This window comes from Phallusia mammillata, chromosome 3 (assembly GCF_965637545.1).
Source record: "Phallusia mammillata chromosome 3, kaPhaMamm4.hap1.1, whole genome shotgun sequence".
NCBI lineage: Eukaryota > Metazoa > Chordata > Ascidiacea > Phlebobranchia > Ascidiidae > Phallusia > Phallusia mammillata.
In genome coordinates, this window is record NC_137254.1 from 10,423,101 (window position 1) to 10,441,586 (window position 18,486).

Genomic DNA, 18,486 nt, shown 5'->3' on the forward strand with positions numbered 1-18,486 from the left:
GTGTAGTCTCGATTTACAACAAACATAAATGTTACAAGCGGGCACAAGAGTAAGGAACTAGATTCAAAAGGCAACTTTGCGCAGAGGCGATATCGTAGCTGATGAGGATATTCCGAGGCGCGATTATTGCTAGTTGAAAACTAAACCCAATACCCCGCCCTGTTACCGCTTTGTACGGTTTTAACAGGGGCAATATATGGACGATTCTTGCAATCGCTGATTTCTTTTAATATTTAATCTCCAGAAAGCGTGCGTGTGTTGACATGACAAATCGTGTGGCATTATTTAAATATTGTACAAAGGACAATTTGCACAAAATTTGAACCAAACACACCACAAACTGAAAGTCGGAATCTGTTTCTTTCGTTAATACTACCTATTCGTTCTACAACTCTGATCTCACTTCAACATGAGCAAATCTTTCGCCTTTTACTAAAGATTTCCGTGGAGTGGGGTATTTTCAGGAGTCTTTGCTATTTGTTGAAACCACAACAACTGCTTGTGGTGAAATCGTCGATCAATCGATGTGCATGACCATTGTCAGTTATGGTTGGTGCGGTTAATAGGACAATTAATGAAACACTTTCCGCATAGAAATGCTATATCTTAGCAACTCAGTGCCCTCTTTTATTTTTTTTGTGATCGTTATCATTTAAATACCATGGGCATCGTAAACTGACACAGAAAGTCGTAGTCTCGATTTGCAACAAACATAAACGTTACAAGCGGGCACAAGAGTAAGGAACTAGATTCAAAAGGCAACTTTGCGCAGAGGCGATATCGTAGCTGATGAGGATATTCCGAGGCGCGATTATTGCTAGTTGAAAACTAAACCCAATACCCCGCCCTGTTACCGCTTTGTACGGTTTTAACAGGGGCAATATATGGACGATTCTTGCAATCGCTGATTTCTTTTAATATTTAATCTCCAGAAAGCGTGCGTGTGTTGACATGACAAATCGTGTGGCATTATTTAAATATTGTACAAAGGACAATTTGCAAAAAAATTGAACCAAACACACCACAAATTGAAAGTCGGAATCTGTTTCTTTCGTTAGTACTACCTATTCGTTCTACAACTCTGATCTCACTTCAACATGAGCAAATCTTTCGCCTTTTACTAAAGATTTCCGTGGAGTGGGGTATTTTCAAGAGTCTTTGCTATTTGTTGAAACCACAACAACTGCTTGTGGTGAAATCGTCAATCAATCGATGTGCATGACCATTGTCAGTTATGGTTGGTGCGGTTAATAGGACAATTAATGAAACACTTTCTGCATAGAAATGCTATATCTTAGCAACTCAGTGCCCTCTTTTATTTTTTTTGTGATCGTTATCATTTAAATACCATGGGCATCGCAAACTGACACAGAAAGGTGTAGTCTCGATTTACAACAAACATAAATGTTACAAGCGGGCACAAGAGTAAGGAACTAGATTCAAAAGGCAACTTTGCGCAGAGGCGATATCGTAGCTGATGAGGATATTCCGAGGCGCGATTATTGCTAGTTGAAAACTAAACCCAATACCCCGCCCTGTTACCGCTTTGTACGGTTTTAACAGGGGCAATATATGGACGATTCTTGCAATCGCTGATTTCTTTTAATATTTAATCTCCAGAAAGCGTGCGTGTGTTGACATGACAAATCGTGTGGCATTATTTAAATATTGTACAAAGGACAATTTGCAAAAAATTTGAACCAAACACACCACAAACTGAAAGTCGGAATCTGTTTCTTTCGTTAATACTACCTATTCGTTCTACAACTCTGATCTCACTTCAACATGAGCAAATCTTTCGCCTTTTACTAAAGATTTCCGTGGAGTGGGGTATTTTCAAGAGTCTTTGCTATTTGTTGAAACCACAACAACTGCTTGTGGTGAAATCGTCAATCAATCGATGTGCATGACCATTGTCAGTTATGGTTGGTGCAGTTTATTCTGTGTTAGGACAATTAATGAAACGCTTTCCGCATACAAATGCTATATCTTAGCAACTCAGTGCCCTCTTAATTGTTTTGTGATCGTAATCATTTAAATACCATGGGCATCGCAAACTGACACAGAAAGTCGTAGTCTCGATTTTCAACAAACATAAATGTTACAAGCGGGCACAAGAGTAAGGAACTAGATTCAAAAGGCAACTTTGCGCAGAGGCGATATCGTAGCTGATGAGGATATTCCGAGGCGCGATTATTGCTAGTTGAAAACTAAACCCAATACCCCGCCCTGTTACCGCTTTGTACGGTTTTAACAGGGGCAATATATGGACGATTCTTGCAATCGCTGATTTCTTTTAATATTTAATCTCCAGAAAGCGTGCGTGTGTTGACATGACAAATCGTGTGGCATTATTTAAATATTGTACAAAGGACAATTTGCAAAAAATTTGAACCAAACACACCACAAACTGAAAGTCGGAATCTGTTTCTTTCGTTAATACTACCTATTCGTTCTACAACTCTGATCTCACTTCAACATGAGCAAATCTTTCGCCTTTTACTAAAGATTTCCGTGGAGTGGGGTATTTTCAAGAGTCTTTGCTATTTGTTGAAACCACAACAACTGCTTGTGGTGAAATCGTCAATCAATCGATGTGCATGACCATTGTCAGTTATGGTTGGTGCAGTTTATTCTGTGTTAGGACAATTAATGAAACGCTTTCCGCATACAAATGCTATATCTTAGCAACTCAGTGCCCTCTTAATTGTTTTGTGATCGTAATCATTTAAATACCATGGGCATCGCAAACTGACACAGAAAGTCGTAGTCTCGATTTTCAACAAACATAAATGTTACAAGCGGGCACAAGAGTAAGGAACTAGATTCAAAAGGCAAGTTTGCGCAGAGGCGATATCGTAGCTGATGAGGATATTCCGAGGCGCGATTATTGCTAGTTGAAAACTAAACCCAATACCCCGCCCTGTTACCGCTTTGTACGGTTTTAACAGAAGCAATATATGGACGATTCTTGCAATCGCTGATTTCTTTTAATATTTAATCTCCAGAAAGCGTGCGTGTGTTGACATGACAAATCGTGTGGCATTATTTAAACATTGTACAAAGGACAATTTGCAAAAAATTTGAACCAAACACACCACAAACTGAAAGTCGGAATCTGTTTCTTTCGTTAATACTACCTATTCGTTCTACAACTCTGATCTCACTTCAACATGAGCAAATCTTTCGCCTTTTACTAAAGATTTCCGTGGAGTGGGGTATTTTCAAGAGTCTTTGCTATTTGTTGAAACCACAACAACTGCTTGTGGTGAAATCGTCAATCAATCGATGTGCATGACCATTGCCAGTTATGGTTGGTGCGGTTAATAGGACAATTAATGAAACGCTTTCCGCATATAAATGCTATATCTTAACAACTCAGTGCCCTCTTTTATTTATTTTTTTGTGATCGTTATCATTTAAATACCATGGGCATCGCAAACTGACACAGAAAGTCGTAGTCTCGATTTACAACAAACATAAATGTTACAAGCGGGCACAAGAGTAAGGAACTAGATTCAAAAGGCAACTTTGCGCAGAGGCGATATCGTAGCTGATGAGGATATTCCGTGGCGCGATTATTGCTAGTTGAAAACTAAACCCAATACCCCGCCCTGTTACCGCTTTGTACGGTTTTAACAGAGGCAATATATGGACGATTCTTGCAATCGCTGATTTCTTTTAATATTTAATCTCCAGAAAGCGTGCGTGTGTTGACATGACAAATCGTGTGGCATTATATAAATATTGTACAAAGGACAATTTGCAAAAAATTTGAACCAAACACACCACAAACTGAAAGTCGGAATCTGTTTCTTTCGTTAATACTACCTATTCGTTCTACAACTCTGATCTCACTTCAACATGAGCAAATCTTTCGCCTTTTACTAAAGATTTCCGTGGAGTGGGGTATTTTCAAGAGTCTTTGCTATTTGTTGAAACCACAACAACTGCTTGTGGTGAAATCGTCAATCAATCGATGTGCATGACCATTGTCAGTTATGGTTGGTGCGGTTAATAGGACAATTAATGAAACGCTTTCCGCATATAAATGCTATATCTTAACAACTCAGTGCCCTCTTTTATTTATTTTTTTGTGATCGTTATCATTTAAATACCATGGGCATCGCAAACTGACACAGAAAGTCGTAGTCTCGATTTACAACAAACATAAATGTTACAAGCGGGCACAAGAGTAAGGAACTAGATTCAAAAGGCAACTTTGCGCAGAGGCGATATCGTAGCTGATGAGGATATTCCGTGGCGCGATTATTGCTAGTTGAAAACTAAACCCAATACCCCGCCCTGTTACCGCTTTGTACGGTTTTAACAGAGGCAATATATGGACGATTCTTGCAATCGCTGATTTCTTTTAATATTTAATCTCCAGAAAGCGTGTGTTGACATGACAAATCGTGTGGCATTATATAAATATTGTACAAAGGACAATTTGCAAAAAATTTGAACCAAACACACCACAAACTGAAAGTCGGAATCTGTTTCTTTCGTTAATACTACCTATTCGTTCTACAACTCTGATCTCACTTCAACATGAGCAAATCTTTCGCCTTTTACTAAAGATTTCCGTGGAGTGGGGTATTTTCAAGAGTCTTTGCTATTTGTTGAAACCACAACAACTGCTTGTGGTGAAATCGTCAATCAATCGATGTGCATGACCATTGTCAGTTATGGTTGGTGCGGTTAATAGGACAATTAATGAAACGCTTTCCGCATATAAATGCTATATCTTAACAACTCAGTGCCCTCTTTTATTTATTTTTTTGTGATCGTTATCATTTAAATACCATGGGCATCGCAAACTGACAAAGAAAGTCGTAGTCTCGATTTACAACAAACATAAATGTTACAAGCGGGCACAAGAGTAAGGAGCTAGATTCAAAAGGCAAATTTGCGCAGAGGCGATATCGTAGCTGATGAGGATATTCCGAGGCGCGATTATTGCTAGTTGAAAACTAAACCCAATACCCCGCCCTGTTACCGCTTTGTACGGTTTTAACAGAAGCAATATATGGACGATTCTTGCAATCGCTGATTTCTTTTAATATTTAATCTCCAGAAAGCGTGCGTGTGTTGACATGACAAATCGTGTGGCATTATTTAAACATTGTACAAAGGACAATTTGCAAAAAATTTGAACCAAACACACCACAAACTGAAAGTCGGAATCTGTTTCTTTCGTTAATACTACCTATTCGTTCTACAACTCTGATCTCACTTCAACATGAGCAAATCTTTCGCCTTTTACTAAAGATTTCCGTGGAGTGGGGTATTTTCAAGAGTCTTTGCTATTTGTTGAAACCACAACAACTGCTTGTGGTGAAATCGTCAATCAATCGATGTGCATGACCATTGTCAGTTATGGTTGGTGCGGTTAATAGGACAATTAATGAAACACTTTCCGCATAGAAATGCTATATCTTAGCAACTCAGTGCCCTCTTTTATTTTTTTTGTGATCGTTATCATTTAAATACCATGGGCATCGCAAACTGACACAGAAAGTCGTAGTCTCGATTTGCAACAAACATAAATGTTACAAGCGGGCACAAGAGTAAGGAACTAGATTCAAAAGGCAACTTTGCGCAGAGGCGATATCGTAGCTGATGAGGATATTCCGAGGCGCGATTATTGCTAGTTGAAAACTAAACCCAATACCCCGCCCTGTTACCGCTTTGTACGGTTTTAACAGGGGCAATAGATGGACGATTCTTGCAATCGCTGATTTCTTTTAATATTTAATCTCCAGAAAGCGTGCGTGTGTTGACATGACAAATCGTGTGGCATTATTTAAATATTGTACAAAGGACAATTTGCAAAAAATTTGAACCAAACACACCACAAACTGAAAGTCGGAATCTGTTTCTTTCGTTAATACTACCTATTCGTTCTACAACTCTGATCTCACTTCAACATGAGCAAATCTTTCGCCTTTTACTAAAGATTTCCGTGGAGTGGGGTATTTTCAAGAGTCTTTGCTATTTGTTGAAACCACAACAACTGCTTGTGGTGAAATCGTCAATCAATCGATGTGCATGACCATTGTCAGTTATGGTTGGTGCGGTTAATAGGACAATTAATGAAACACTTTCCGCATAGAAATGCTATATCTTAGCAACTCAGTGCCCTCTTTTATTTTTTTTGTGATCGTTATCATTTAAATACCATGGGCATCGCAAACTGACACAGAAATTCGTAGTCTCGATTTGCAACAAACATAAATGTTACAAGCGGGCACAAGAGTAAGGAACTAGATTCAAAAGGCAACTTTGCGCAGAGGCGATATCGTAGCTGATGAGGATATTCCGAGGCGCGATTATTGCTAGTTGAAAACTAAACCCAATACCCCGCCCTGTTACCGCTTTGTACGGTTTTAACAGGGGCAATATATGGACGATTCTTGCAATCGCTTATTTCTTTTAATATTTAATCTCCAGAAAGCGTGCGTGTGTTGACATGACAAATCGTGTGGCATTATTTAAATATTGTACAAAGGACAATTTGCAAAAAATTTGAACCAAACACACCACAAACTGAAAGTCGGAATCTGTTTCTTTCGTTAATACTACCTATTCGTTCTACAACTCTGATCTCACTTCAACATGAGCAAATCTTTCGCCTTTTACTAAAGATTTCCGTGGAGTGGGGTATTTTCAAGAGTCTTTGCTATTTGTTGAAACCACAACAACTGCTTGTGGTGAAATCGTCAATCAATCGATGTGCATGACCATTGTCAGTTATGGTTGGTGCGGTTAATAGGACAATTAATGAAACACTTTCCGCATAGAAATGCTATATCTTAGCAGCTCAGTGCCCTCTTTTATTTTTTTTGTGATCGTTATCATTTAAATACCATGGGCATCGCAAACTGACACAGAAAGTCGTAGTCTCGATTTGCAACAAACATAAATGTTACAAGCGGGCACAAGAGTAAGGAACTAGATTCAAAAGGCAACTTTGCGCAGAGGCGATATCGTAGCTGATGAGGATATTCCGAGGCGCGATTATTGCTAGTTGAAAACTAAACCCAATACCCCGCCCTGTTACCGCTTTGTACGGTTTTAACAGGGGCAATATATGGACGATTCTTGCAATCGCTGATTTCTTTCAATATTTAATCTCCAGAAAGCGTGCGTGTGTTGACATGACAAATCGTGTGGCATTATTTAAATATTGTACAAAGGACAATTTGCAAAAAATTTGAACCAAACACACCACAAACTGAAAGTCGGAATCTGTTTCTTTCGTTAATACTACCTATTCGTTCTACAACTCTGATCTCACTTCAACATGAGCAAATCTTTCGCCTTTTACTAAAGATTTCCGTGGAGTGGGGTATTTTCAAGAGTCTTTGCTATTTGTTGAAACCACAACAACTGCTTGTGGTGAAATCGTCAATCAATCGATGTGCATGACCATTGTCAGTTATGGTTGGTGCGGTTAATAAGACAATTAATGAAACATTTTCCGCATAGAAATGCTATATCTTAGCAACTCAGTGCCCTCTTTTATTTTTTTTGTGATCGTTATCATTTAAATACCATGGGCATCGTAAACTGACACAGAAAGTCGTAGTCTCGATTTGCAACAAACATAAACGTTACAAGCGGGCACAAGAGTAAGGAACTAGATTCAAAAGGCAACTTTGCGCAGAGGCGATATCGTAGCTGATGAGGATATTCCGAGGCGCGATTATTGCTAGTTGAAAACTAAACCCAATACCCCGCCCTGTTACCGCTTTGTACGGTTTTAACAGGGGCAATATATGGACGATTCTTGCAATCGCTGATTTCTTTTAATATTTAATCTCCAGAAAGCGTGCGTGTGTTGACATGACAAATCGTGTGGCATTATTTAAATATTGTACAAAGGACAATTTGCAAAAAAATTGAACCAAACACACCACAAATTGAAAGTCGGAATCTGTTTCTTTCGTTAGTACTACCTATTCGTTCTTCAACTCTGATCTCACTTCAACATGAGCAAATCTTTCGCCTTTTACTAAAGATTTCCGTGGAGTGGGGTATTTTCAGGAGTCTTTGCTATTTGTTGAAACCACAACAACTACTTGTGGTGAAATCGTCAATCAATCGATGTGCATGACCATTGTCAGTTATGGTTGGTGCGGTTAATAGGACAATTAATGAAACACTTTCCGCATAGAAATGCTATATCTTAGCAACTCAGTGCCCTCTTTTATTTTTTTTGTGATCGTTATCATTTAAATACCATGGGCATCGTAAACTGACACAGAAAGTCGTAGTCTCGATTTGCAACAAACATAAACGTTACAAGCGGGCACAAGAGTAAGGAACTAGATTCAAAAGGCAACTTTGCGCAGAGGCGATATCGTAGCTGATGAGGATATTCCGAGGCGCGATTATTGCTAGTTGAAAACTAAACCCAATACCCCGCCCTGTTACCGCTTTGTACGGTTTTAACAGGGGCAATATATGGACGATTCTTGCAATCGCTGATTTCTTTTAATATTTAATCTCCAGAAAGCGTGCGTGTGTTGACATGACAAATCGTGTGGCATTATTTAAATATTGTACAAAGGACAATTTGCAAAAAAATTGAACCAAACACACCACAAATTGAAAGTCGGAATCTGTTTCTTTCGTTAGTACTACCTATTCGTTCTACAACTCTGATCTCACTTCAACATGAGCAAATCTTTCGCCTTTTACTAAAGATTTCCGTGGAGTGGGGTATTTTCAAGAGTCTTTGCTATTTGTTGAAACCACAACAACTGCTTGTGGTGAAATCGTCAATCAATCGATGTGCATGACCATTGTCAGTTATGGTTGGTGCGGTTAATAGGACAATTAATGAAACACTTTCTGCATAGAAATGCTATATCTTAGCAACTCAGTGCCCTCTTTTATTTTTTTTGTGATCGTTATCATTTAAATACCATGGGCATCGCAAACTGACACAGAAAGGTGTAGTCTCGATTTGCAACAAACATAAATGTTACAAGCGGGCACAAGAGTAAGGAACTAGATTCAAAAGGCAACTTTGCGCAGAGGCGATATCGTAGCTGATGAGGATATTCCGAGGCGCGATTATTGCTAGTTGAAAACTAAACCCAATACCCCGCCCTGTTACCGCTTTGTACGGTTTTAACAGGGGCAATATATGGACGATTCTTGCAATCGCTGATTTCTTTCAATATTTAATCTCCAGAAAGCGTGCGTGTGTTGACATGACAAATCGTGTGGCATTATTTAAATATTGTACAAAGGACAATTTGCAAAAAATTTGAACCAAACACACCACAAACTGAAAGTCGGAATCTGTTTCTTTCGTTAATACTACCTATTCGTTCTACAACTCTGATCTCACTTCAACATGAGCAAATCTTTCGCCTTTTACTAAAGATTTCCGTGGAGTGGGGTATTTTCAAGAGTCTTTGCTATTTGTTGAAACCACAACAACTGCTTGTGGTGAAATCGTCAATCAATCGATGTGCATGACCATTGTCAGTTATGGTTGGTGCGGTTAATAAGACAATTAATGAAACATTTTCCGCATAGAAATGCTATATCTTAGCAACTCAGTGCCCTCTTTTATTTTTTTTGTGATCGTTATCATTTAAATACCATGGGCATCGTAAACTGACACAGAAAGTCGTAGTCTCGATTTGCAACAAACATAAACGTTACAAGCGGGCACAAGAGTAAGGAACTAGATTCAAAAGGCAACTTTGCGCAGAGGCGATATCGTAGCTGATGAGGATATTCCGAGGCGCGATTATTGCTAGTTGAAAACTAAACCCAATACCCCGCCCTGTTACCGCTTTGTACGGTTTTAACAGGGGCAATATATGGACGATTCTTGCAATCGCTGATTTCTTTTAATATTTAATCTCCAGAAAGCGTGCGTGTGTTGACATGACAAATCGTGTGGCATTATTTAAATATTGTACAAAGGACAATTTGCAAAAAAATTGAACCAAACACACCACAAATTGAAAGTCGGAATCTGTTTCTTTCGTTAGTACTACCTATTCGTTCTTCAACTCTGATCTCACTTCAACATGAGCAAATCTTTCGCCTTTTACTAAAGATTTCCGTGGAGTGGGGTATTTTCAGGAGTCTTTGCTATTTGTTGAAACCACAACAACTGCTTGTGGTGAAATCGTCAATCAATCGATGTGCATGACCATTGTCAGTTATGGTTGGTGCGGTTAATAGGACAATTAATGAAACACTTTCTGCATAGAAATGCTATATCTTAGCAACTCAGTGCCCTCTTTTATTTTTTTTGTGATCGTTATCATTTAAATACCATGGGCATCGCAAACTGACACAGAAAGGTGTAGTCTCGATTTACAACAAACATAAATGTTACAAGCGGGCACAAGAGTAAGGAACTAGATTCAAAAGGCAACTTTGCGCAGAGGCGATATCGTAGCTGATGAGGATATTCCGAGGCGCGATTATTGCTAGTTGAAAACTAAACCCAATACCCCGCCCTGTTACCGCTTTGTACGGTTTTAACAGGGGCAATATATGGACGATTCTTGCAATCGCTGATTTCTTTTAATATTTAATCTCCAGAAAGCGTGCGTGTGTTGACATGACAAATCGTGTGGCATTATTTAAATATTGTACAAAGGACAATTTGCACAAAATTTGAACCAAACACACCACAAACTGAAAGTCGGAATCTGTTTCTTTCGTTAATACTACCTATTCGTTCTACAACTCTGATCTCACTTCAACATGAGCAAATCTTTCGCCTTTTACTAAAGATTTCCGTGGAGTGGGGTATTTTCAAGAGTCTTTGCTATTTGTTGAAACCACAACAACTGCTTGTGGTGAAATCGTCAATCAATCGATGTGCATGACCATTGTCAGTTATGGTTGGTGCGGTTAATAGGACAATTAATGAAACGCTTTCCGCATATAAATGCTATATCTTAACAACTCAGTGCCCTCTTTTATTTATTTTTTTGTGATCGTTATCATTTAAATACCATGGGCATCGCAAACTGACACAGAAAGTCGTAGTCTCGATTTACAACAAACATAAATGTTACAAGCGGGCACAAGAGTAAGGAACTAGATTCAAAAGGCAACTTTGCGCAGAGGCGATATCGTAGCTGATGAGGATATTCCGTGGCGCGATTATTGCTAGTTGAAAACTAAACCCAATACCCCGCCCTGTTACCGCTTTGTACGGTTTTAACAGAGGCAATATATGGACGATTCTTGCAATCGCTGATTTCTTTTAATATTTAATCTCCAGAAATCGTGTGTTGACATGACAAATCGTGTGGCATTATATAAATATTGTACAAAGGACAATTTGCAAAAAATTTGAACCAAACACACCACAAACTGAAAGTCGGAATCTGTTTCTTTCGTTAATACTACCTATTCGTTCTACAACTCTGATCTCACTTCAACATGAGCAAATCTTTCGCCTTTTACTAAAGATTTCCGTGGAGTGGGGTATTTTCAAGAGTCTTTGCTATTTGTTGAAACCACAACAACTGCTTGTGGTGAAATCGTCAATCAATCGATGTGCATGACCATTGTCAGTTATGGTTGGTGCGGTTAATAGGACAATTAATGAAACGCTTTCCGCATATAAATGCTATATCTTAACAACTCAGTGCCCTCTTTTATTTATTTTTTTGTGATCGTTATCATTTAAATACCATGGGCATCGCAAACTGACAAAGAAAGTCGTAGTCTCGATTTACAACAAACATAAATGTTACAAGCGGGCACAAGAGTAAGGAGCTAGATTCAAAAGGCAAATTTGCGCAGAGGCGATATCGTAGCTGATGAGGATATTCCGAGGCGCGATTATTGCTAGTTGAAAACTAAACCCAATACCCCGCCCTGTTACCGCTTTGTACGGTTTTAACAGAAGCAATATATGGACGATTCTTGCAATCGCTGATTTCTTTTAATATTTAATCTCCAGAAAGCGTGCGTGTGTTGACATGACAAATCGTGTGGCATTATTTAAACATTGTACAAAGGACAATTTGCAAAAAATTTGAACCAAACACACCACAAACTGAAAGTCGGAATCTGTTTCTTTCGTTAATACTACCTATTCGTTCTACAACTCTGATCTCACTTCAACATGAGCAAATCTTTCGCCTTTTACTAAAGATTTCCGTGGAGTGGGGTATTTTCAAGAGTCTTTGCTATTTGTTGAAACCACAACAACTGCTTGTGGTGAAATCGTCAATCAATCGATGTGCATGACCATTGTCAGTTATGGTTGGTGCGGTTAATAGGACAATTAATGAAACACTTTCCGCATAGAAATGCTATATCTTAGCAACTCAGTGCCCTCTTTTATTTTTTTTGTGATCGTTATCATTTAAATACCATGGGCATCGCAAACTGACACAGAAAGTCGTAGTCTCGATTTGCAACAAACATAAATGTTACAAGCGTGCACAAGAGTAAGGAACTAGATTCAAAAGGCAACTTTGCGCAGAGGCGATATCGTAGCTGATGAGGATATTCCGAGGCGCGATTATTGCTAGTTGAAAACTAAACCCAATACCCCGCCCTGTTACCGCTTTGTACGGTTTTAACAGGGGCAATATATGGACGATTCTTGCAATCGCTGATTTCTTTTAATATTTAATCTCCAGAAAGCGTGCGTGTGTTGACATGACAAATCGTGTGGCATTATTTAAATATTGTACAAAGGACAATTTGCAAAAAATTTGAACCAAACACACCACAAACTGAAAGTCGGAATCTGTTTCTTTCGTTAATACTACCTATTCGTTCTACAACTCTGATCTCACTTCAACATGAGCAAATCTTTCGCCTTTTACTAAAGATTTCCGTGGAGTGGGGTATTTTCAAGAGTCTTTGCTATTTGTTGAAACCACAACAACTGCTTGTGGTGAAATCGTCAATCAATCGATGTGCATGACCATTGTCAGTTATGGTTGGTGCAGTTTATTCTGTGTTAGGACAATTAATGAAACGCTTTCCGCATATAAATGCTATATCTTAGCAACTCAGTGCCCTCTTAATTGTTTTGTGATCGTAATCATTTAAATACCATGGGCATCGCAAACTGACACAGAAAGTCGTAGTCTCGATTTACAACAAACATAAATGTTACAAGCGGGCACAAGAGTAAGGAACTAGATTCAAAAGGCAAGTTTGCGCAGAGGCGATATCGTAGCTGATGAGGATATTCCGAGGCGCGATTATTGCTAGTTGAAAACTAAACCCAATACCCCGCCCTGTTACCGCTTTGTACGGTTTTAACAGAGGCAATAGATGGACGATTCTTGCAATCGCTGATTTCTTTTAGTATTTAATCTCCAGAAAGCGTGTGTTGACATGACAAATCGTGTGGCATCATATAAATATTGTACAAAGGACAATTTGCAAAAAATTTGAACCAAACACACCACAAACTGAAAGTCGGAATCTGTTTCTTTCGTTAATACTACCTATTCGTTCTACAACTGTGATCTCACTTCAACATGAGCAAATCTTTCGCCTTTTACTAAAGATTTCCGTGGAGTGGGGTATTTTCAAGAGTCTTTGCTATTTGTTGAAACCACAACAACTGCTTGTGGTGAAATCGTCAATCAATCGATGTGCATGACCATTGCCAGTTATGGTTGGTGCGGTTAATAGGACAATTAATGAAACGCTTTCCGCATATAAATGCTATATCTTAACAACTCAGTGCCCTCTTTTATTTATTTTTTTGTGATCGTTATCATTTAAATACCATGGGCATCGCAAACTGACACAGAAAGTCGTAGTCTCGATTTACAACAAACATAAATGTTACAAGCGGGCACAAGAGTAAGGAACTAGATTCAAAAGGCAAGTTTGCGCAGAGGCGATATCGTAGCTGATGAGGATATTCCGAGGCGCGATTATTGCTAGTTGAAAACTAAACCCAATACCCCGCCCTGTTACCGCTTTGTACGGTTTTAACAGAGGCAATAGATGGACGATTCTTGCAATCGCTGATTTCTTTTAATATTTAATCTCCAGAAAGCGTGCGTGTGTTGACATGACAAATCGTGTGGCATTATTTAAATATTGTACAAAGGACAATTTGCAAAAAATTTGAACCAAACACACCACAAACTGAAAGTCGGAATCTGTTTCTTTCGTTAATACTACCTATTCGTTCTACAACTCTGATCTCACTTCAACATGAGCAAATCTTTCGCCTTTTACTAAAGATTTCCGTGGAGTGGGGTATTTTCAAGAGTCTTTGCTATTTGTTGAAACCACAACAACTGCTTGTGGTGAAATCGTCAATCAATCGATGTGCATGACCATTGTCAGTTATGGTTGGTGCAGTTTATTCTGTGTTAGGACAATTAATGAAACGCTTTCCGCATATAAATGCTATATCTTAGCAACTCAGTGCCCTCTTAATTGTTTTGTGATCGTAATCATTTAAATACCATGGGCATCGCAAACTGACACAGAAAGTCGTAGTCTCGATTTACAACAAACATAAATGTTACAAGCGGGCACAAGAGTAAGGAACTAGATTCAAAAGGCAAGTTTGCGCAGAGGCGATATCGTAGCTGATGAGGATATTCCGAGGCGCGATTATTGCTAGTTGAAAACTAAACCCAATACCCCGCCCTGTTACCGCTTTGTACGGTTTTAACAGAGGCAATAGATGGACGATTCTTGCAATCGCTGATTTCTTTTAGTATTTAATCTCCAGAAAGCGTGTGTTGACATGACAAATCGTGTGGCATTATATAAATATTGTACAAAGGACAATTTGCAAAAAATTTGAACCAAACACACCACAAACTGAAAGTCGGAATCTGTTTCTTTCGTTAATACTACCTATTCGTTCTACAACTGTGATCTCACTTCAACATGAGCAAATCTTTCGCCTTTTACTAAAGATTTCCGTGGAGTGGGGTATTTTCAAGAGTCTTTGCTATTTGTTGAAACCACAACAACTGCTTGTGGTGAAATCGTCAATCAATCGATGTGCATGACCATTGCCAGTTATGGTTGGTGCGGTTAATCGGACAATTAATGAAACGCTTTCCGCATATAAATGCTATATCTTAACAACTCAGTGCCCTCTTTTATTTATTTTTTTGTGATCGTTATCATTTAAATACCATGGGCATCGCAAACTGACACAGAAAGTCGTAGTCTCGATTTACAACAAACATAAATGTTACAAGCGGGCACAAGAGTAAGGAACTAGATTCAAAAGGCAACTTTGCGCAGAGGCGATATCGTAGCTGATGAGGATATTCCGAGGCGCGATTATTGCTAGTTGAAAACTAAACCCAATACCCCGCCCTGTTACCGCTTTGTACGGTTTTAACAGAGGCAATAGATGGACGATTCTTGCAATCGCTGATTTCTTTTAGTATTTAATCTCCAGAAAGCGTGTGTTGACATGACAAATCGTGTGGCATTATATAAATATTGTACAAAGGACAATTTGCAAAAAATTTGAACCAAACACACCACAAACTGAAAGTCGGAATCTGTTTCTTTCGTTAATACTACCTATTCGTTCTACAACTCTGATCTCACTTCAACATGAGCAAATCTTTCGCCTTTTACTAAAGATTTCCGTGGAGTGGGGTATTTTCAAGAGTCTTTGCTATTTGTTGAAACCACAACAACTGCTTGTGGTGAAATCGTCAATCAATCGATGTGCATGACCATTGCCAGTTATGGTTGGTGCGGTTAATAGGACAATTAATGAAACGCTTTCCGCATATAAATGCTATATCTTAACAACTCAGTGCCCTCTTTTATTTATTTTTTTGTGATCGTTATCATTTAAATACCATGGGCATCGCAAACTGACACAGAAAGTCGTAGTCTCGATTTACAACAAACATAAATGTTACAAGCGGGCACAAGAGTAAGGAACTAGATTCAAAAGGCAACTTTGCGCAGAGGCGATATCGTAGCTGATGAGGATATTCCGTGGCGCGATTATTGCTAGTTGAAAACTAAACCCAATACCCCGCCCTGTTACCGCTTTGTACGGTTTTAACAGGGGCAATATATGGACGATTCTTGCAATCGCTGATTTCTTTTAATATTTAATCTCCAGAAAGCGTGTGTTGACATGACAAATCGTGTGGCATTATATAAATATTGTACAAAGGACAATTTGCAAAAAATTTGAACCAAACACACCACAAACTGAAAGTCGGAATCTGTTTCTTTCGTTAATACTACCTATTCGTTCTACAACTCTGATCTCACTTCAACATGAGCAAATCTTTCGCCTTTTACTAAAGATTTCCGTGGAGTGGGGTATTTTCAAGAGTCTTTGCTATTTGTTGAAACCACAACAACTGCTTGTGGTGAAATCGTCAATCAATCGATGTGCATGACCATTGTCAGTTATGGTTGGTGCGGTTAATAGGACAATTAATGAAACGCTTTCCGCATATAAATGCTATATCTTAACAACTCAGTGCCCTCTTTTATTTATTTTTTTGTGATCGTTATCATTTAAATACCATGGGCATCGCAAACTGACAAAGAAAGTCGTAGTCTCGATTTACAACAAACATAAATGTTACAAGCGGGCACAAGAGTAAGGAGCTAGATTCAAAAGGCAAATTTGCGCAGAGGCGATATCGTAGCTGATGAGGATATTCCGAGGCGCGATTATTGCTAGTTGAAAACTAAACCCAATACCCCGCCCTGTTACCGCTTTGTACGGTTTTAACAGAAGCAATATATGGACGATTCTTGCAATCGCTGATTTCTTTTAATATTTAATCTCCAGAAAGCGTGTGTTGACATGACAAATCGTGTGGCATTATATAAATATTGTACAAAGGACAATTTGCAAAAAATTTGAACCAAACACACCACAAACTGAAAGTCGGAATCTGTTTCTTTCGTTAATACTACCTATTCGTTCTACAACTCTGATCTCACTTCAACATGAGCAAATCTTTCGCCTTTTACTAAAGATTTCCGTGGAGTGGGGTATTTTCAAGAGTCTTTGCTATTTGTTGAAACCACAACAACTGCTTGTGGTGAAATCGTCAATCAATCGATGTGCATGACCATTGTCAGTTATGGTTGGTGCGGTTAATAGGACAATTAATGAAACGCTTTCCGCATATAAATGCTATATCTTAACAACTCAGTGCCCTCTTTTATTTATTTTTTTGTGATCGTTATCATTTAAATACCATGGGCATCGCAAACTGACAAAGAAAGTCGTAGTCTCGATTTACAACAAACATAAATGTTACAAGCGGGCACAAGAGTAAGGAGCTAGATTCAAAAGGCAAATTTGCGCAGAGGCGATATCGTAGCTGATGAGGATATTCCGAGGCGCGATTATTGCTAGTTGAAAACTAAACCCAATACCCCGCCCTGTTACCGCTTTGTACGGTTTTAACAGAAGCAATATATGGACGATTCTTGCAATCGCTGATTTCTTTTAATATTTAATCTCCAGAAAGCGTGCGTGTGTTGACATGACAAATCGTGTGGCATTATTTAAACATTGTACAAAGGACAATTTGCAAAAAATTTGAACCAAACACACCACAAACTGAAAGTCGGAATCTGTTTCTTTCGTTAATACTACCTATTCGTTCTACAACTCTGATCTCACTTCAACATGAGCAAATCTTTCGCCTTTTACTAAAGATTTCCGTGGAGTGGGGTATTTTCAAGAGTCTTTGCTATTTGTTGAAACCACAACAACTGCTTGTGGTGAAATCGTCAATCAATCGATGTGCATGACCATTGTCAGTTATGGTTGGTGCGGTTAATAGGACAATTAATGAAACACTTTCCGCATAGAAATGCTATATCTTAGCAACTCAGTGCCCTCTTTTATTTTTTTTGTGATCGTTATCATTTAAATACCATGGGCATCGCAAACTGACACAGAAAGTCGTAGTCTCGATTTGCAACAAACATAAATGTTACAAGCGGGCACAAGAGTAAGGAACTAGATTCAAAAGGCAACTTTGCGCAGAGGCGATATCGTAGCTGATGAGGATATTCCGAGGCGCGATTATTGCTAGTTGAAAACTAAACCCAATACCCCGCCCTGTTACCGCTTTGTACGGTTTTAACAGGGGCAATATATGGACGATTCTTGCAATCGCTGATTTCTTTTAATATTTAATCTCCAGAAAGCGTGCGTGTGTTGACATGACAAATCGTGTGGCATTATTTAAATATTGTACAAAGGACAATTTGCAAAAAATTTGAACCAAACACACCACAAACTGAAAGTCGGAATCTGTTTCTTTCGTTAATACTACCTATTCGTTCTACAACTCTGATCTCACTTCAACATGAGCAAATCTTTCGCCTTTTACTAAAGATTTCCGTGGAGTGGGGTATTTTCAAGAGTCTTTGCTATTTGTTGAAACCACAACAACTGCTTGTGGTGAAATCGTCAATCAATCGATGTGCATGACCATTGTCAGTTATGGTTGGTGCAGTTTATTCTGTGTT

General features: G+C 38.7%; 54 non-coding genes across 54 annotated transcripts; all 54 read left to right on the forward strand.

Annotated features, from left to right (window-relative positions):
• The first annotated feature begins 72 nt into the window (after positions 1 to 72).
• On the forward strand, positions 73 to 214 carry LOC145221554 (U4 spliceosomal RNA). The gene has a single exon (XR_013859022.1). It is a non-coding gene; the product is annotated as a U4 spliceosomal RNA (small nuclear RNA).
• A 174-nt stretch (positions 215 to 388) lies between these two features.
• Positions 389 to 506, forward strand: LOC145221347 (U5 spliceosomal RNA). The gene has a single exon (XR_013858829.1). It is a non-coding gene; the product is annotated as a U5 spliceosomal RNA (small nuclear RNA).
• Positions 507 to 760: 254 nt separating this feature from the next.
• LOC145221555 (U4 spliceosomal RNA) lies at positions 761 to 902 on the forward strand. Its single transcript, XR_013859023.1, has one exon. It is a non-coding gene; the product is annotated as a U4 spliceosomal RNA (small nuclear RNA).
• Positions 903 to 1,077: 175 nt separating this feature from the next.
• LOC145220834 (U5 spliceosomal RNA) lies at positions 1,078 to 1,194 on the forward strand. The gene has a single exon (XR_013858347.1). It is a non-coding gene; the product is annotated as a U5 spliceosomal RNA (small nuclear RNA).
• Positions 1,195 to 1,448: 254 nt separating this feature from the next.
• Positions 1,449 to 1,590, forward strand: LOC145221557 (U4 spliceosomal RNA). Its single transcript, XR_013859025.1, has one exon. It is a non-coding gene; the product is annotated as a U4 spliceosomal RNA (small nuclear RNA).
• Positions 1,591 to 1,765: 175 nt separating this feature from the next.
• LOC145220836 (U5 spliceosomal RNA) lies at positions 1,766 to 1,882 on the forward strand. The gene has a single exon (XR_013858348.1). It is a non-coding gene; the product is annotated as a U5 spliceosomal RNA (small nuclear RNA).
• A 260-nt stretch (positions 1,883 to 2,142) lies between these two features.
• Positions 2,143 to 2,284, forward strand: LOC145221558 (U4 spliceosomal RNA). Its single transcript, XR_013859026.1, has one exon. It is a non-coding gene; the product is annotated as a U4 spliceosomal RNA (small nuclear RNA).
• Positions 2,285 to 2,459: 175 nt separating this feature from the next.
• Positions 2,460 to 2,576, forward strand: LOC145220837 (U5 spliceosomal RNA). The gene has a single exon (XR_013858349.1). It is a non-coding gene; the product is annotated as a U5 spliceosomal RNA (small nuclear RNA).
• Positions 2,577 to 2,836: 260 nt separating this feature from the next.
• LOC145220757 (U4 spliceosomal RNA) lies at positions 2,837 to 2,978 on the forward strand. Its single transcript, XR_013858276.1, has one exon. It is a non-coding gene; the product is annotated as a U4 spliceosomal RNA (small nuclear RNA).
• A 175-nt stretch (positions 2,979 to 3,153) lies between these two features.
• Positions 3,154 to 3,270, forward strand: LOC145220838 (U5 spliceosomal RNA). The gene has a single exon (XR_013858350.1). It is a non-coding gene; the product is annotated as a U5 spliceosomal RNA (small nuclear RNA).
• A 257-nt stretch (positions 3,271 to 3,527) lies between these two features.
• On the forward strand, positions 3,528 to 3,669 carry LOC145221820 (U4 spliceosomal RNA). Its single transcript, XR_013859276.1, has one exon. It is a non-coding gene; the product is annotated as a U4 spliceosomal RNA (small nuclear RNA).
• Positions 3,670 to 3,844: 175 nt separating this feature from the next.
• LOC145220839 (U5 spliceosomal RNA) lies at positions 3,845 to 3,961 on the forward strand. The gene has a single exon (XR_013858351.1). It is a non-coding gene; the product is annotated as a U5 spliceosomal RNA (small nuclear RNA).
• Positions 3,962 to 4,218: 257 nt separating this feature from the next.
• Positions 4,219 to 4,360, forward strand: LOC145221821 (U4 spliceosomal RNA). Its single transcript, XR_013859277.1, has one exon. It is a non-coding gene; the product is annotated as a U4 spliceosomal RNA (small nuclear RNA).
• Positions 4,361 to 4,531: 171 nt separating this feature from the next.
• On the forward strand, positions 4,532 to 4,648 carry LOC145220840 (U5 spliceosomal RNA). The gene has a single exon (XR_013858352.1). It is a non-coding gene; the product is annotated as a U5 spliceosomal RNA (small nuclear RNA).
• A 257-nt stretch (positions 4,649 to 4,905) lies between these two features.
• On the forward strand, positions 4,906 to 5,047 carry LOC145220745 (U4 spliceosomal RNA). Its single transcript, XR_013858265.1, has one exon. It is a non-coding gene; the product is annotated as a U4 spliceosomal RNA (small nuclear RNA).
• Positions 5,048 to 5,222: 175 nt separating this feature from the next.
• Positions 5,223 to 5,339, forward strand: LOC145220841 (U5 spliceosomal RNA). The gene has a single exon (XR_013858353.1). It is a non-coding gene; the product is annotated as a U5 spliceosomal RNA (small nuclear RNA).
• Positions 5,340 to 5,593: 254 nt separating this feature from the next.
• LOC145221825 (U4 spliceosomal RNA) lies at positions 5,594 to 5,735 on the forward strand. Its single transcript, XR_013859281.1, has one exon. It is a non-coding gene; the product is annotated as a U4 spliceosomal RNA (small nuclear RNA).
• A 175-nt stretch (positions 5,736 to 5,910) lies between these two features.
• Positions 5,911 to 6,027, forward strand: LOC145220842 (U5 spliceosomal RNA). Its single transcript, XR_013858354.1, has one exon. It is a non-coding gene; the product is annotated as a U5 spliceosomal RNA (small nuclear RNA).
• A 254-nt stretch (positions 6,028 to 6,281) lies between these two features.
• On the forward strand, positions 6,282 to 6,423 carry LOC145221559 (U4 spliceosomal RNA). The gene has a single exon (XR_013859027.1). It is a non-coding gene; the product is annotated as a U4 spliceosomal RNA (small nuclear RNA).
• Positions 6,424 to 6,598: 175 nt separating this feature from the next.
• On the forward strand, positions 6,599 to 6,715 carry LOC145220843 (U5 spliceosomal RNA). Its single transcript, XR_013858355.1, has one exon. It is a non-coding gene; the product is annotated as a U5 spliceosomal RNA (small nuclear RNA).
• A 254-nt stretch (positions 6,716 to 6,969) lies between these two features.
• On the forward strand, positions 6,970 to 7,111 carry LOC145221560 (U4 spliceosomal RNA). Its single transcript, XR_013859028.1, has one exon. It is a non-coding gene; the product is annotated as a U4 spliceosomal RNA (small nuclear RNA).
• Positions 7,112 to 7,286: 175 nt separating this feature from the next.
• Positions 7,287 to 7,403, forward strand: LOC145220845 (U5 spliceosomal RNA). Its single transcript, XR_013858357.1, has one exon. It is a non-coding gene; the product is annotated as a U5 spliceosomal RNA (small nuclear RNA).
• Positions 7,404 to 7,657: 254 nt separating this feature from the next.
• On the forward strand, positions 7,658 to 7,799 carry LOC145221561 (U4 spliceosomal RNA). The gene has a single exon (XR_013859029.1). It is a non-coding gene; the product is annotated as a U4 spliceosomal RNA (small nuclear RNA).
• A 174-nt stretch (positions 7,800 to 7,973) lies between these two features.
• On the forward strand, positions 7,974 to 8,091 carry LOC145220763 (U5 spliceosomal RNA). The gene has a single exon (XR_013858280.1). It is a non-coding gene; the product is annotated as a U5 spliceosomal RNA (small nuclear RNA).
• Positions 8,092 to 8,345: 254 nt separating this feature from the next.
• LOC145221562 (U4 spliceosomal RNA) lies at positions 8,346 to 8,487 on the forward strand. The gene has a single exon (XR_013859030.1). It is a non-coding gene; the product is annotated as a U4 spliceosomal RNA (small nuclear RNA).
• A 175-nt stretch (positions 8,488 to 8,662) lies between these two features.
• On the forward strand, positions 8,663 to 8,779 carry LOC145220846 (U5 spliceosomal RNA). The gene has a single exon (XR_013858358.1). It is a non-coding gene; the product is annotated as a U5 spliceosomal RNA (small nuclear RNA).
• Positions 8,780 to 9,033: 254 nt separating this feature from the next.
• On the forward strand, positions 9,034 to 9,175 carry LOC145221563 (U4 spliceosomal RNA). Its single transcript, XR_013859031.1, has one exon. It is a non-coding gene; the product is annotated as a U4 spliceosomal RNA (small nuclear RNA).
• A 175-nt stretch (positions 9,176 to 9,350) lies between these two features.
• Positions 9,351 to 9,467, forward strand: LOC145220847 (U5 spliceosomal RNA). Its single transcript, XR_013858359.1, has one exon. It is a non-coding gene; the product is annotated as a U5 spliceosomal RNA (small nuclear RNA).
• A 254-nt stretch (positions 9,468 to 9,721) lies between these two features.
• LOC145221564 (U4 spliceosomal RNA) lies at positions 9,722 to 9,863 on the forward strand. The gene has a single exon (XR_013859032.1). It is a non-coding gene; the product is annotated as a U4 spliceosomal RNA (small nuclear RNA).
• A 174-nt stretch (positions 9,864 to 10,037) lies between these two features.
• LOC145221348 (U5 spliceosomal RNA) lies at positions 10,038 to 10,155 on the forward strand. Its single transcript, XR_013858830.1, has one exon. It is a non-coding gene; the product is annotated as a U5 spliceosomal RNA (small nuclear RNA).
• Positions 10,156 to 10,409: 254 nt separating this feature from the next.
• Positions 10,410 to 10,551, forward strand: LOC145221565 (U4 spliceosomal RNA). The gene has a single exon (XR_013859033.1). It is a non-coding gene; the product is annotated as a U4 spliceosomal RNA (small nuclear RNA).
• A 175-nt stretch (positions 10,552 to 10,726) lies between these two features.
• LOC145220848 (U5 spliceosomal RNA) lies at positions 10,727 to 10,843 on the forward strand. Its single transcript, XR_013858360.1, has one exon. It is a non-coding gene; the product is annotated as a U5 spliceosomal RNA (small nuclear RNA).
• Positions 10,844 to 11,100: 257 nt separating this feature from the next.
• On the forward strand, positions 11,101 to 11,242 carry LOC145221822 (U4 spliceosomal RNA). The gene has a single exon (XR_013859278.1). It is a non-coding gene; the product is annotated as a U4 spliceosomal RNA (small nuclear RNA).
• Positions 11,243 to 11,413: 171 nt separating this feature from the next.
• Positions 11,414 to 11,530, forward strand: LOC145220849 (U5 spliceosomal RNA). Its single transcript, XR_013858361.1, has one exon. It is a non-coding gene; the product is annotated as a U5 spliceosomal RNA (small nuclear RNA).
• Positions 11,531 to 11,787: 257 nt separating this feature from the next.
• Positions 11,788 to 11,929, forward strand: LOC145220746 (U4 spliceosomal RNA). The gene has a single exon (XR_013858266.1). It is a non-coding gene; the product is annotated as a U4 spliceosomal RNA (small nuclear RNA).
• A 175-nt stretch (positions 11,930 to 12,104) lies between these two features.
• On the forward strand, positions 12,105 to 12,221 carry LOC145220850 (U5 spliceosomal RNA). The gene has a single exon (XR_013858362.1). It is a non-coding gene; the product is annotated as a U5 spliceosomal RNA (small nuclear RNA).
• Positions 12,222 to 12,475: 254 nt separating this feature from the next.
• Positions 12,476 to 12,617, forward strand: LOC145221566 (U4 spliceosomal RNA). Its single transcript, XR_013859034.1, has one exon. It is a non-coding gene; the product is annotated as a U4 spliceosomal RNA (small nuclear RNA).
• Positions 12,618 to 12,792: 175 nt separating this feature from the next.
• On the forward strand, positions 12,793 to 12,909 carry LOC145220851 (U5 spliceosomal RNA). The gene has a single exon (XR_013858363.1). It is a non-coding gene; the product is annotated as a U5 spliceosomal RNA (small nuclear RNA).
• A 260-nt stretch (positions 12,910 to 13,169) lies between these two features.
• On the forward strand, positions 13,170 to 13,311 carry LOC145220752 (U4 spliceosomal RNA). The gene has a single exon (XR_013858271.1). It is a non-coding gene; the product is annotated as a U4 spliceosomal RNA (small nuclear RNA).
• Positions 13,312 to 13,482: 171 nt separating this feature from the next.
• Positions 13,483 to 13,599, forward strand: LOC145221351 (U5 spliceosomal RNA). The gene has a single exon (XR_013858833.1). It is a non-coding gene; the product is annotated as a U5 spliceosomal RNA (small nuclear RNA).
• A 257-nt stretch (positions 13,600 to 13,856) lies between these two features.
• Positions 13,857 to 13,998, forward strand: LOC145220753 (U4 spliceosomal RNA). The gene has a single exon (XR_013858272.1). It is a non-coding gene; the product is annotated as a U4 spliceosomal RNA (small nuclear RNA).
• A 175-nt stretch (positions 13,999 to 14,173) lies between these two features.
• On the forward strand, positions 14,174 to 14,290 carry LOC145220852 (U5 spliceosomal RNA). The gene has a single exon (XR_013858364.1). It is a non-coding gene; the product is annotated as a U5 spliceosomal RNA (small nuclear RNA).
• Positions 14,291 to 14,550: 260 nt separating this feature from the next.
• On the forward strand, positions 14,551 to 14,692 carry LOC145220754 (U4 spliceosomal RNA). The gene has a single exon (XR_013858273.1). It is a non-coding gene; the product is annotated as a U4 spliceosomal RNA (small nuclear RNA).
• A 171-nt stretch (positions 14,693 to 14,863) lies between these two features.
• On the forward strand, positions 14,864 to 14,980 carry LOC145221352 (U5 spliceosomal RNA). Its single transcript, XR_013858834.1, has one exon. It is a non-coding gene; the product is annotated as a U5 spliceosomal RNA (small nuclear RNA).
• A 257-nt stretch (positions 14,981 to 15,237) lies between these two features.
• Positions 15,238 to 15,379, forward strand: LOC145221812 (U4 spliceosomal RNA). Its single transcript, XR_013859268.1, has one exon. It is a non-coding gene; the product is annotated as a U4 spliceosomal RNA (small nuclear RNA).
• Positions 15,380 to 15,550: 171 nt separating this feature from the next.
• On the forward strand, positions 15,551 to 15,667 carry LOC145220853 (U5 spliceosomal RNA). The gene has a single exon (XR_013858365.1). It is a non-coding gene; the product is annotated as a U5 spliceosomal RNA (small nuclear RNA).
• Positions 15,668 to 15,924: 257 nt separating this feature from the next.
• Positions 15,925 to 16,066, forward strand: LOC145221827 (U4 spliceosomal RNA). The gene has a single exon (XR_013859283.1). It is a non-coding gene; the product is annotated as a U4 spliceosomal RNA (small nuclear RNA).
• A 171-nt stretch (positions 16,067 to 16,237) lies between these two features.
• Positions 16,238 to 16,354, forward strand: LOC145220854 (U5 spliceosomal RNA). Its single transcript, XR_013858366.1, has one exon. It is a non-coding gene; the product is annotated as a U5 spliceosomal RNA (small nuclear RNA).
• Positions 16,355 to 16,611: 257 nt separating this feature from the next.
• LOC145220747 (U4 spliceosomal RNA) lies at positions 16,612 to 16,753 on the forward strand. Its single transcript, XR_013858267.1, has one exon. It is a non-coding gene; the product is annotated as a U4 spliceosomal RNA (small nuclear RNA).
• Positions 16,754 to 16,924: 171 nt separating this feature from the next.
• Positions 16,925 to 17,041, forward strand: LOC145220856 (U5 spliceosomal RNA). The gene has a single exon (XR_013858368.1). It is a non-coding gene; the product is annotated as a U5 spliceosomal RNA (small nuclear RNA).
• Positions 17,042 to 17,298: 257 nt separating this feature from the next.
• Positions 17,299 to 17,440, forward strand: LOC145220748 (U4 spliceosomal RNA). Its single transcript, XR_013858268.1, has one exon. It is a non-coding gene; the product is annotated as a U4 spliceosomal RNA (small nuclear RNA).
• A 175-nt stretch (positions 17,441 to 17,615) lies between these two features.
• Positions 17,616 to 17,732, forward strand: LOC145220857 (U5 spliceosomal RNA). The gene has a single exon (XR_013858369.1). It is a non-coding gene; the product is annotated as a U5 spliceosomal RNA (small nuclear RNA).
• Positions 17,733 to 17,986: 254 nt separating this feature from the next.
• LOC145221568 (U4 spliceosomal RNA) lies at positions 17,987 to 18,128 on the forward strand. Its single transcript, XR_013859036.1, has one exon. It is a non-coding gene; the product is annotated as a U4 spliceosomal RNA (small nuclear RNA).
• A 175-nt stretch (positions 18,129 to 18,303) lies between these two features.
• Positions 18,304 to 18,420, forward strand: LOC145220858 (U5 spliceosomal RNA). The gene has a single exon (XR_013858370.1). It is a non-coding gene; the product is annotated as a U5 spliceosomal RNA (small nuclear RNA).
• The last annotated feature ends 66 nt before the right edge of the window (positions 18,421 to 18,486 follow it).